Source organism: Bactrocera tryoni, unplaced genomic scaffold (assembly GCF_016617805.1).
Source record: "Bactrocera tryoni isolate S06 unplaced genomic scaffold, CSIRO_BtryS06_freeze2 scaffold_164, whole genome shotgun sequence".
NCBI lineage: Eukaryota > Metazoa > Arthropoda > Insecta > Diptera > Tephritidae > Bactrocera > Bactrocera tryoni.
The window spans coordinates 39,444-51,988 of record NW_024395883.1 but is presented as its reverse complement, the minus strand read 5'-3'; the positions used below and the strand labels follow the sequence as shown (position 1 = coordinate 51,988).

The following is a 12,545-nucleotide window of genomic DNA, read 5'->3' as shown; positions in this document are numbered from 1 at the left end:
CTGTTTCGATCACTCTGTCGCACAGAAGACTGAGAATGAGGTGCTTGAGATTTGATTCTACCCCAAGACCGTCAAGAGCAGTTACCACTGCCCAGGCAGGACACTGTTGAAAGCTTCATCAATATCAAGGAATTCCCAACAGCGAAGTCCTTGGCTTCAATGGCTTCCTCGAGCCATCACGCGATAGTATGCAAGGCATTATCCACTGACCTGCCTTTGCGATAAGCATGTTGTGCTCCTGACAGATAGTCTCTCGGAATGCCCCTCCTTATTTACCAGTCCATCAGCCTCTCCAGAGTCTTTAGCAAGGAGGAGAGGCTGATTGGCCTGAAATCCTTGGCCGTGACATGGGAGCATCTGCCAGCCTTCGGGATGAACGTAACCTTGACTCGTCTCCAGGCCCCAGCTGCATGACACCTTAACAGCCTGTTGCAGCCGCGCCGGCTTAATGCCGTCTGGTCCCGGACACTTGAACGCTTTGAACAAATTAATCGCCCACGTCAAGTGTCGCTCATTGAGAATGCCGGCAATGGCCGCTCAATCGTCGTGCTGCACCCCGAGATATCCCCTTACGGAGGACGCGTTGCTCGGGAAGTGAGCGTCGAGAAGCATCTGAAGTGTTTCTTCACTACTGAGGGCCCACTTCCCACTTGCGTGCTTGAGATACCCCAGGGACACTGCTGAATAAACGTCTACATGACGTCCTGACATCTCAGAGCTCCGTAGTCCACCATATAGGTTTCCCCTTTGCCCTTCGGTATTTTCAGTGGACAGGGCTTTTCCAGCGCAGCATTGCAGGCCGAGCTGAAGACTTCAACCTACTCCTCCACCGCATCGGTAGTGGCCAACGAGTCCACCCCCGGTGCGCGTGGGAGAGTTTGCCGAAGCCTCCTGCGGTAACCTTTCCAATCCTTGTTTCTAGGGTTTCTGAAAGATTTCCTAGGCGGACCTTCTCCGTCTAAACTAAACCCGATGTACCTGTGATCTAAAAAGGAGTGATCGTCGAGGACCCTCCAGTTCGAGATCAGCGGGGCAATCCCTTGTGGGTGAGGTCGAGAACCTCCTCACTGCCTGCGGTCACAAGAGTAGGAGAGTTTCCTCTGTTACAGATGCGAAGATTTTCGCTAATAATGAAATCAAAAAGCGACTCACCTCTACTATTGGTATGCGAGCTAGCCCAGATTTGGTGTCGCGAGTTAGCGTCGGAACCGATGATGACGTCGGTACCAGTCTTAGACGTTTCGGCTAAGGTCCTCCTCAACAGGAAGGGAGGTGGCTCCACCACATCATCGTATGGCATGTACGCGGAGATAAGCCAGAAATCTCTGGTGTCACACTTCAGTTTCGCTGTCACTACGTCAGCGTTGCTGAAATTAGGTAAAAGAAATACCGTTAATTCATTCCTTACCAACATACAGGCTCTGTTCCTACCTGCATCCTTGGCCGTCAGGAGCCTATGGCTCTTTGTCTTCAATCCAGATATTCCGTTGCCAGTCAGCCACGGTTCCTGGATCAGGACGACATCAGCTCCGTCTTGTTCCAGACGAAGCAATAGGTTGGCGGAGGCCGCCTTCGCATGCTGGAGGTTAATCTGGAGGAATTTCATCCTTCAGACTTTCCTCCAGGAGCGCTAGTTCAGCGCCCAAGTCGTGATCGACGCGCACCTCCTCAAACAGTTGTTCGAGGCTGAAGACGGAGTCGCCGATCGACGAACCGCCCCCAGCACTCGTCACGTCCGAGAGATTCGGGTCGATTTCCACGGTCGTTTGACCGTCAGCGACCTCTGTCATATTCACCGCATCCGCAGTTTGGGTGCCATCAGCTCTGGCGTCTGGTGGAAGTACTTTCAGCACTACCATTTCAAAACCATAGCTTATAGCTCCCTTTTTTTTTGCTGAGAGGACCGATGGATTCCGCGTTTAGCATTATTAGCGCTTGCCGATATGGTTCATCGGTTCTCTCTAGCCTTAAAACTCTCCAGTCCTGCGTTGGAAGTGAGGGATTGCAATATCTGAGGATTTCCTTAATCTCACTCGTAGTGGAAGGTTCGGCCGACAGCCAAACGTGAGCCCTAGGACGAAAAGGAAGATCCGTTTTGGCCAAGGCCTTCAGTCTGGCTCCCTTCTAAACCTCACCCACCTGAGATACTGCCTTCTTAAATAAGATGGCTGATCTCTCGTCAGCACAACTTGTGAGCTTTTGCAGCCCCTGGTGCCAACCGGCACTCACACACTTTGGGGGTGGCCCAGGGTTTTCCTTGACCACCCTCAGGAAGACCGACGAGATAGCCGCCGCTACTCTCTTCTATTCATCATGGGAGATTGCACCGTCCTCCCTACTGTGATCGAGCACCCCAAGTACCATAGCACCAGCGCCTTTAGCGATTTCGCTAAAGGTTGGCGTCTTTCCCGTTCGCGGTTTCTTACCAAGGGATGATTCTCCCTCGTGCGACCTGTGCCGCTTGACTGCCGGTTCTGTTCTGCTAGCTTCCGGTCCTGGCCTATCGTTCTCGCTCAGCACCTTCTTGGCCCACTCGAGTGTACTAGCATGTTGCTCAGATACCTGACCAACATGCTTGTGTCCGTAGCGTTCCACGATCTTGGCCGCCAATCGGCGGTCTGACTTTAGCGTTCTCGCTAAAGCTGCTTTGCTTCTACCCCCCGTGGATCCTTTCATAACTCTAGCAGAGGTTCCTCTGCTAGTGCTGACAATTCCGCCACGTATGAAAGATCCACACTTCGCTACTTCTCTTGCCGGCGGGTTTGCGCCGGCTTCCCCAATTCTGCTGCCTGAAGAGACACCAACTGGAGTCTTTGTCCTGTTTCTGCAGTTGCCCAGCCACGGTTTCGTCGCCATAGGAGCAGCAGCCCCACCTGGATTGGATCTAGGTGTCGGTTTCGACTGCCCTTCACCGTCGTCTTTCCGTCGTTGTTGTTGTTTGTAGTATTGTCCGTTCAAAAAGGGTCCCTACTCAGAGCCGCTATCCGTCTTCCGAGGCCAAGGCGAGGGTTGACGTACGCCCTTATGAGGCAATACGTTCAGAGCCAACCAGCGCAAAGAAGGAGTCATCTCAACATACACCTACCACGCCAACTTAACGACGACGGGAGGGGAACGTACTCTGAGGCCTGCCAGGGTTTTAACGGGACGGGGGCGGTTTCGACATTAGCCCGACAGCCATTTCTGATGAGTGTCACCTCATCATACTCAGGTGCCAGAATGCCGCCACCATCAGCCCAGGGTTCTACCAAATCCAAATAAAAGTTCCTCAAAAACTAGTCCAGAGCCAAAGGTCGCCCAAGGAGTTGTAAGGCCGTGAAGGCCACAGGTCATTTAGCGTTACTCTGGAAGCACCAGTTTGTAGGCGACCTGCCCTACATCCCTAGCATAGTTGCAAATTTTAAATTATACTAATTCAATATATATACCAATATCTACCGGTAATACAAGCACTTAATTCACCACCTAAACTTAACCAATCATGAAGACATTGCCGAAAAAACATATAACCTTCTCGACAACTTTCCATAATCCCACATACGAAAGACATTGCAACTGGACATAGACCGCATTTTACGATTACTGGACTCACAAATGGAGGATGGAGTCATGTGTAGAAGTTCACGCAAGTGAGGAAAGTTCTCTGATCGCCATTCACTTGGGAGTGGCCAGAAACGATTCCTTTACACATGGTTCAAGCAGCTCACTACTTCCGGTCTTTGACCAAGTATCCTCTGGGTAGCCTAAGAACATCCGTTCGAAGGCGAGCTAATGTACGCTAAACTTGGGACCCGCCACGTAAAATACAATACCAATGAAAAAGTTTAAACAGCCTCGGATGAGAGACCCCTCTTTTGATGACGATCATGGCAAACGGAATAAGGACTACGATTTGAGGGCATGCACCTGGAATATCCGGACCCTTAATTGGGAAGGTGCCGCTGCCCAGCTGGTTGATGTCCACGCAAAAATAAAGGCTGACATCACCGCCGTCTAAGAAATGCGATGGACGGGACAAGGAGAGAGACGAGTAGGTCCTTGTGACATTTACTACAGTGGCCATATAAAGGAGCGCAAGTTTGGTGTTGGATTCGTGGTGGGCGAGAGACTCCGTCGCCGAGTACTATCATTCACTCCGGTGAATGAACGTCTAGCCACAACCCGCATGAAAGCGAAGTTCTTCAACATATCGCTCATTTGCGCCCACGCCCCGACGGAAGAGAAGGACGATGTGCCCAAAGATGCCTTCTATGAACGCCTGTAGCGCGCTCATGAGAGCTGCCCCCGCCACGATGTCAAAATCGTGCTTGGCGACTTTAACGCCAGGGTGGGCAAAGAAGGTATATTTGGCGCTACGGTCGGTAAATTCAGCCTCCACGACGAAACATCCACAAATGGGCTGAAGCTGATTGACTTCGCCGGGGCCCGAAATATGGTTATCTGTTGTACTAGATTCCAGCATAAGAAGATTCATCAAGCTACCTGGCTATCTCCGGATCGAAAAACTACCAACCAGATCAATCATGTTGTGATAGACGGAAGACACGTCTCCAGTGTTTTAGATGTGCGTGCGCTCCGAGGTCCTAACATCGACTCGAACCACTATCTTGTTGCAGCCAAGATTCGCACCCACCTCTGTGCAGCAAAAAACGCACGCCAACAAACACAAGGAAGGTTCGACGTCGAGAAGCTGCAATCACAACAGACAGCCGAACGATTTTCTACTCGGCTTGCACTCCTGCTCTCTGAGAGCACTCTTCAACAACTCGGTATAAGGGAACTGTGGGACGGTATTTCAAATTCCTTACGTACAGCTGCAACCGAAACCATTGGTTTTCGGAAAGAGCAAAAGAACAGCTGGTACGACGAGGTGTGCCGTGTCGCAGCGGAGAGAAAACAGGCTGCCTACCTCGCAACGTTACGATCGACCACTACACGTGCGGGATGCGATAGATACCGTAAGTTGCAGAGGGAAGCGAGACGCATTTGTAGACAGAAGAAGAAAGAGGCCGAAATGCGTGAGTACGAAGAGCTTGATAAGCTGGCCGACAGGGGTAATGCTCGAAAATTCTACGAAAAAATGCGGCGGCTTACAGAAGGTTTCAAGACCGGAGCATACTCTTGTAGAACCCCCAAAGGTGATCTAGTCACTGATGCCCAAAGCATGGTTAAATTATGGAGGGAACACTTCTCCAGCCTGCTAAGTGGCAGTGAACGCACAACACCAGGAGAAGGAGAACCCGATTCCCCAATCGATGACGATGGAGCAGACGTTCCATTACCCGACCATGAAGAAGTTCGAATAGCCATTGCCCGCCTCAAGAACAACAAAGCGGCAGGGACGGTCGGACTGCCGGCCGAGCTATTCAAACACGGCGGCGAAGAACTAAAAGGGAGCATGCATCAGCTTCTTTGTAAAATATGGTCGGACGAAAGCATGCCCAACGATTGGAATTTAAGTGCGCTATGCCCAGTCCATAAAAAAGGAGACCCCACAATCTGCGCCAACTACCGTGGGATCAGCCTCCTCAACATCGCATATAAGGTTCTATCGAGCGTATTGTGTGAAAGATTAAAGCCCACCGTAAACAAACTGCTTGGACCTTATCAGTGCGGCTTCAGACCCGGAAAATCAACAACCGACCAGATATTCACCATCCGCCAAATCTTGAAAAGACCCGTGAAAGGAGAATCGACACACACCACCTTTTCGTCGATTTCACAGCTGCTTTCGACAGCACGAAAAGTAGCTGCCTTTATGCCGCGATGTCGAGCTGCAGAACTAAACAAAGAAGGTACCATCTTCTATAAGAGTGTACAGCTGATGGCGTATGCCGACGATATTGATATCATCGGCCTCAACACCCGCGCCGTTTGTTCTGCTTTCTCCAGGCTGGACAAGGAAGCACAGAAAAAGGGTCTGGCAGTGAACGAGGGCAAGACGAAATATCTCCTGTCATCAAATAAACAGTCGTCACACTCGCGACTCGGCTCTCACGTCACTGTTGACAGTCATAACTTTGAAGTTGTAGATAATTTCGTCTATTTAGAAACCAGCATTAACACCACCAACAATGTCAGCCTGGAAATCCAACACAGGATTGCTCTTGCCAACAGGTGCTACTTCGGACTGAGTAGGCAATTGAAAGTAAAGTCCTCTCTCGACGAACAAAAGCTAAACTCTATAAGTCGCTCATAATTCCCGTCCTGCTATATGGTGCAGAGGCTTGGGCGATGACAGCAACCGATGAGTCGACGTTACGAGTTTTCGAGAGAAAAAATCTGCGAAAGATTTATGGTCCTTTGCGCATTGGCCACGGCGAATATCGCATTCGATGGAACGATGAGCTGTACGAGATATATGACGACATTGACATAGTTCAGCGAATTAAAAGACAGCGGCTACGCTGGCTAGGTCATATTGTCCGGATGGATGAAAACACTCCAGCTCTGAAAGTATTCGACGCAGTACCCGCCGGGAGAAGCAGAGGAAGAGGAAGACCTTCACTCCGTTGGAAGGACCAAGTGGAGAAGGACCTGGCTTCGCTTGGAATATCCAATTGGCGCAACGTAGCGAAAAGAAGAAACGACTGGCGCGCTGTTGTTAACTCGGCTATAATCGCGTAAGCGGTGTTTACGCCAATTAAGAAGAAGAAGAGGACTCACCAATAATTCACCGACACTGTCGTAGTATTAACCTTCTAAGCACTGCTCTCAAATATATAGCGGCAACTCCCGATTTCGATGGCTCTAACCAACTCCAAACACGGATAGAATTTTTAAATGAACCGAATAACGAACAGATCTATATCAATAGCCAATTACAAGTAAAGATTAATCAATAAATTGACACTGTAAATAAAATAATTAGCTCTACAAAAGAGCATGAACGTGACTCTGAAAACTTATTATACCCTGAACTGAAATTGTTTAGATCGGTTAACTATAGCATATAGCTGCCATACAAACTGAACAATCGGAATCAAGTTCTTGAATGGAAAACTTTCAAATGATAAGATATATTCACGAAATATGGCACAGATTATATTTTAAAGTAATAATGTGTTCTCCGAAGAAATGGTTCAGATCGGAATTCTATAGCATATAGCTGCCATACAAACTGACTGATCGGAATCAAATGCTTGCATAGGAAACTTCCTTATTTGATGATATATCCTCACGAAATTTGGCATGGATTACTGCTTAAGGTAACAATATAATCTCAAAAAAATTGTTCAGAACGGATTGCTATGGCATATAGCTTCCATACAAACTGAACACATATGTAGTTACTAACAGAAATGCACCTGTGAAGGGTATTTAGCTTCCGCCGTGCAACCGAAGTTAACGTTTTTATACTCTCGCAACAATGTTGTTAAGGAGAGTATTATAGTTTTGTTCACATAACGGTTGTTTGTAAGTCCTAAAACTAAAAGAGTCAGATATAGGGTTATATATACCAAAGTGATCAGGGTGACGAGTAGAGTCGAAATCCGGATGTCTGTCTGTCCGTCCGTCCGTCTGTCCGTGCAAGCTGTAACTTGAGTAAAAATTCAGATATCATGATGAAACTTGGTACACGTATTCATTGGCTCCATAAGAAGGTTAAGTTCGAAGATGGGCAAAATCGGCCTACTGCCACGCCCACAAAATGACGGAAACCGAAAACCTATAAAGTGTCATAACTAAGCCATAAACAAAGATATTAAAGTGAAATTTGGCACAAAGGATTGCATTAAGGAGGGGCATGTTTGGACGCAATTTTTTTGGAAAAGTGGGCGTGGCCCCGCCCCCTACTAAGTTTTTTGTACATATCTCGGAAACTACTATAGCTATGTCAACCAAACTCTACACAGTCGTTTTCTTCAGGTATTTCCATATACAGTTCAAAAATGAAAGAAATCGGATAATAACCACGCTCACCTCCCATACAAAGGTTATGTTGAAAATCACTAAAAGTGCGTTAACCGACTAACAAAAAACGTCAGAAACACTAAATTTTACGGATGAAATTGCTGCAGGAAGCTGCATCCAGGCTTTTTTTAAAAATTGAAAATGGGCGTGGCCTCGCCCACTTATGGACCAAAAACCATATCTCAGGAACTACTAGACCGATTTCAATGAAATTCGGTATGTAATATTTTCTTAACACCCTGATGACATGTACGAAATATAGGTGAAATCGGTTCACAACCACGCCTTCTTCCAATATAACGCTATTTTGAATTCCATCTGATGCCTTCTCTGTATAATACGAGTATAAACATTAGGAACCAATGATGATAGCGGAATAAAACTTTACAAAAATACGGTATTTGAAAAATATGTAAATGACGTATAATGAAATCTCGATTATCACTTTATCATGCGAGAGTATAAAATGTTCGGTGACACCCGAACTTAGCCCTTCCTTACTTGTTTCTTGCTTGAATTGATATCAGCAAGAAACAGAGCATTGATGGACGAAATAGAATCAGCCAAATATTCAGTCAATTTGTGTAAGGTACAGTTTATAAATTTAATTTTGTTAAATAGCGATGAAGTTATGAATTTACTAATCAACGAGTACTCTACAAATATAACAATAAGCGATTAACTAACATTCATTAAATTGAAAATTTTACAAGATAATAATAACATTTATGTTATAATTTAATATCCAATAGTTGAACAAAATTTTAAGCAAATACAAATCAAGCCAGTTGTAAAAAATTGTAAAATAATTATGATAGAAACTAATATAATATCAAAATGTAATAGTAAATACCAATAGCTTGTTAACTGTAAAAATTCTGTATGAACCATATTTTGTCAAATGTCAAGTAGAAATAGTTCTTGTATTTTGAATCTACTAAGCCAACAGCCCAATAGAGGAAATTGACAACGGCCTGATCGTTATAAACGATAAATTGGTGGAAGTTCGTGAAGGAAACTCTGATGGAATAACGTTGAATGGAACATTTGCTATTAAGTTTACAGAAAATGTGATTATTAATGGTACCACTTACACTAACTGGCGAAAGCCGCGCCCGCACAATTTTTGAACCACTAATCATACAACATTATTATCGCTTCCGTACGCGCACAACATTAACCAAAAAAGCCTAAGACACATCGTATCATTGAGAGGCCTTGTGAAAGCCCAATCGTCTAGATGGCTAATAGCTTACGCATCTACAATTGCCTTTTTTGTTGTTGCCAACGTTCTTAAAGAATCCTCTTCTAGCGGGGGAGTAGTTAACATATCACAGCAGCATACAACAGCAAGTGCAGTTATGCCCGTGATTGCAACGCAAGCAACAACATCAAAAGTGCGAGGCTCAAGTTGAAGACAGAGATAAAGAGATGTCCAACACCAGCAATTGCTAAACGCTAAAACCTACTGAACTTTGACAGCTAATCGAGTTCAGTAAGTTTTGACGTTTATCAATTGAAAACGAGCGTTGGCCAGATTGAAATCTTACCAAAAAAATATGTAAACGGAGGGATTTGTTGGATCGTTCAAGATAAATATACATATATATAAAAATTATAAAACAATGAAAATTAAATAAATTTGTGAAATTAAAGGTAATTGATGAAACGCTTGTAATTTGAAGCATCATAGTATTATTTTCAATGGAAAATGATTAAAAACATTTAATGATTGAGAGCTAACAAGCTTAAATCCGTTTATTGGGTATTGAAAGGTCAAAAATCAGTTGTTCTAATATGCTTTAAAAAGACTCAAATAGTTTCTCCATATAATAAATAACCACTATATAGTGAATTTTTATTCATACTAAATGTTGGGTGTTTCAATTTAAATGCCCACAAATTATTATTTTGTTCGATCTGGCCATAATGGAAAATGTTATAAAAAACGCTAATTTTGAAGCGCTCTCACACTGGAATAAGTTGGACATCCCTTTTTTATGTTGCAGTCAACGGAAACGCTTGCTAGTGGCAAGCGACACCAACAGTCCAAGTTGATATAAATGAATTGTTAATGGGTGATATAGGCCTACTGGGGAACCGAGCACCCAAAAATAACTTCGGTAACGCGCCACCTCATAGGTGGTGTGGAAAATGCAAATTTGGTGTTTTATTTAAAATGCCCAAAATATAGTTTTTTTTCTGATCTGGCTACAATAAAAAATGTCATAAAAAACGCTAATTTTGTGTTGATAATCTTGCGAGCTTTCAATCTAAACGGACGTGTATTGATGCGCTCCGTAGAAACTTTCTTTAAAAAACAAAAATAAAAATAAACAAATACCAAAAAAGTGCATTAAGTGCAAGCGTTAGGCAATAACGCCGTAAGTGTTAATAAAAACATAAAAAACACAAAAATTAGACTTTTTGTAAACAATCAAAATAATAAAAAAAAAACAAATACATAAGTGCGAAATAAACAATAAAAGAAACAAAAAAAAAACATGAGCGCGGCGCAGCCCCACCAACAAGGCCGTAGGCATTCTCTGAATGCCTACTTCAGCTTTGTCGAGCCTGCGAATACAGCTCATAACAACAAACAAGGCAACGGTGAGAATGATGAGTCATCGAAGCGAACAACTGAGCAGCATCATAAGCAGAGCGTACAAAATACAAAAGCAGCAGAGAACATCAATCAACAACGGCCATCAACAAAAGTGATCACACCAACAAGTAAGCAGGTACCAGCAAGCACGCAGCCAGAGAAGAATAACATAACGCAAAGTGAGAATGTACCATTAAAAAAAGGCCAGTCTGTGCAAACTGGCATTGATCGCTACGTTTATATAAAAAGGAAATTAAGTCCTTCAAAGGCAGCGGTCAATCCTAAAAAATTTCAGGTCGGCACACCAAATATGAATAAAACGGGAGCTTTAAATGGCAACAGATTTGCCTTACTAAGCAAGAGTTCAGACGACGTTGCGAAGGGTACCACCACAGTCGTAAATGCCAAACCCCCTCCAATTTATTTGCGTGAGCGTAGCAGTAATGCTCTTGTTGCTGAATTAAGTAAAATTGTAGGTACTAACAATTTCCATATAGTGCCTTTGAAAAAAAGGCAATATAGATGAAACAAAAATTCAGTCCTACACTGAAAAAGTTTTATGGACATAAGAATTTTTGTCAAATAAAACAAGAATTTTTATTCGTATCAACTGAAGAGCTCTAAGGGCCTAGTTGTTGTAATCAAGGGTATAGAGTCCGCCGTAGACTCTAGTGAAGTCACAGAAGCATTGGAAGAATGTGGTTTTGAAATTAAAACAGTTGTAAATATATTTAATAGAAACAAAATACCACAGCCAATGTTTAAAATTGAATTGCTGCCGAATTCAAATCAGCTTAAAAAAATGAGACCCATCCAATATATAATTTGCAGCAAACTGCATCGTAGAGTAACTGTGGAAGAACCTCATAAAAGAAACGGTCCGGTACAATGTACTAACTGCCAAGAATATGGGCATACTAAATCATACTGCACTCTACGCAGTGTTTGTGTGGTATGTGGCGATTTACATCCCACTTCCAAATGCACTCTTAAGAAAGACGAATTAAATAAAAAATGCAGCAATTGCGGAGGAAATCACACTGCTAACTACAGAGGTTGCCCTGTGTATACAGATTTGAAATCGAAGTTGTCACAGGGCATTCAAGCACGTCGTAACCAAATGTTACAAACACCCTGTAATGAAATTATAGCAAGCTCAGAAAAAAGTACAAATCCTATTACTTCTAACAATAATAATATGCAAGGAAGCTGTGCAAATGTGGTGAAAGGCAACACTGTGCTTATGCAACTGCCGCAAAATCCTTCAAATGGAGGTATTGAAACTATGATTATAAATCTTACACAGTGTATGACACAATTTATGTCTACTATGCAAAACATGATCCAAGATTTAATAAAATCACAAAATCAAATGCTGCAAAATTTATTAAGTAAAAAATTAGCTTACTAAATATCTGTATATGGAATGCTAACGGTGTTAACCAACATAAATTAGAGATTATCAGATTTCTGTCTGAAAAGAATATAGATGTAATGCTTATTTCAGAAACTCATCTAACAAATAAAAATAATATCAATATACCGGGATTTAGACTATATGTTACAAATCATCCGGATGGTAAAACGCATGGTGGCACGGCAGTGTTGATTAGAAATCGTTTAAACCACTATGCTCTAGAACAGGCCCGTCCAACATAATTTTGTGAAGGGCCAGGTTTAGCATTTTCATAACCGTAGCGGGCCAAAAAAAAAATAAAATGACCTTCAGTTTTGGTATATTTATTTATTTATAATAAGCAACATCACATAAATCTTAATATATTATTATTAATGTAACTATGGCCTTAGCATATAAAGATATTCTTATTCTTAAAATCTAATTAATGAGATGTCTGAAATTTTTTCTGTTTGCACAGTGCATCTATGTCAGCTGGAGTTTTAGAAGTGGCTATGCGCAAAATGCCTTTAAGATGACTATCTAATAAAGATGATCTGGGTTTTTATTTGTTAAATTTCATGCGAGAAAACAACTGCTCGCAAACATATGTACTACCAAATAAAGAAA

The 12,545-nt window shown here is 43.2% G+C and overlaps 1 pseudogene; it reads right to left on the bottom strand.

The window, feature by feature from the left end:
* Positions 1–1,586: 1,586 nt before the first annotated feature.
* LOC120780113 lies at positions 1,587–2,676 on the bottom strand (annotated as a pseudogene).
* Between the last annotated feature and the right edge of the window lie 9,869 nt (positions 2,677–12,545).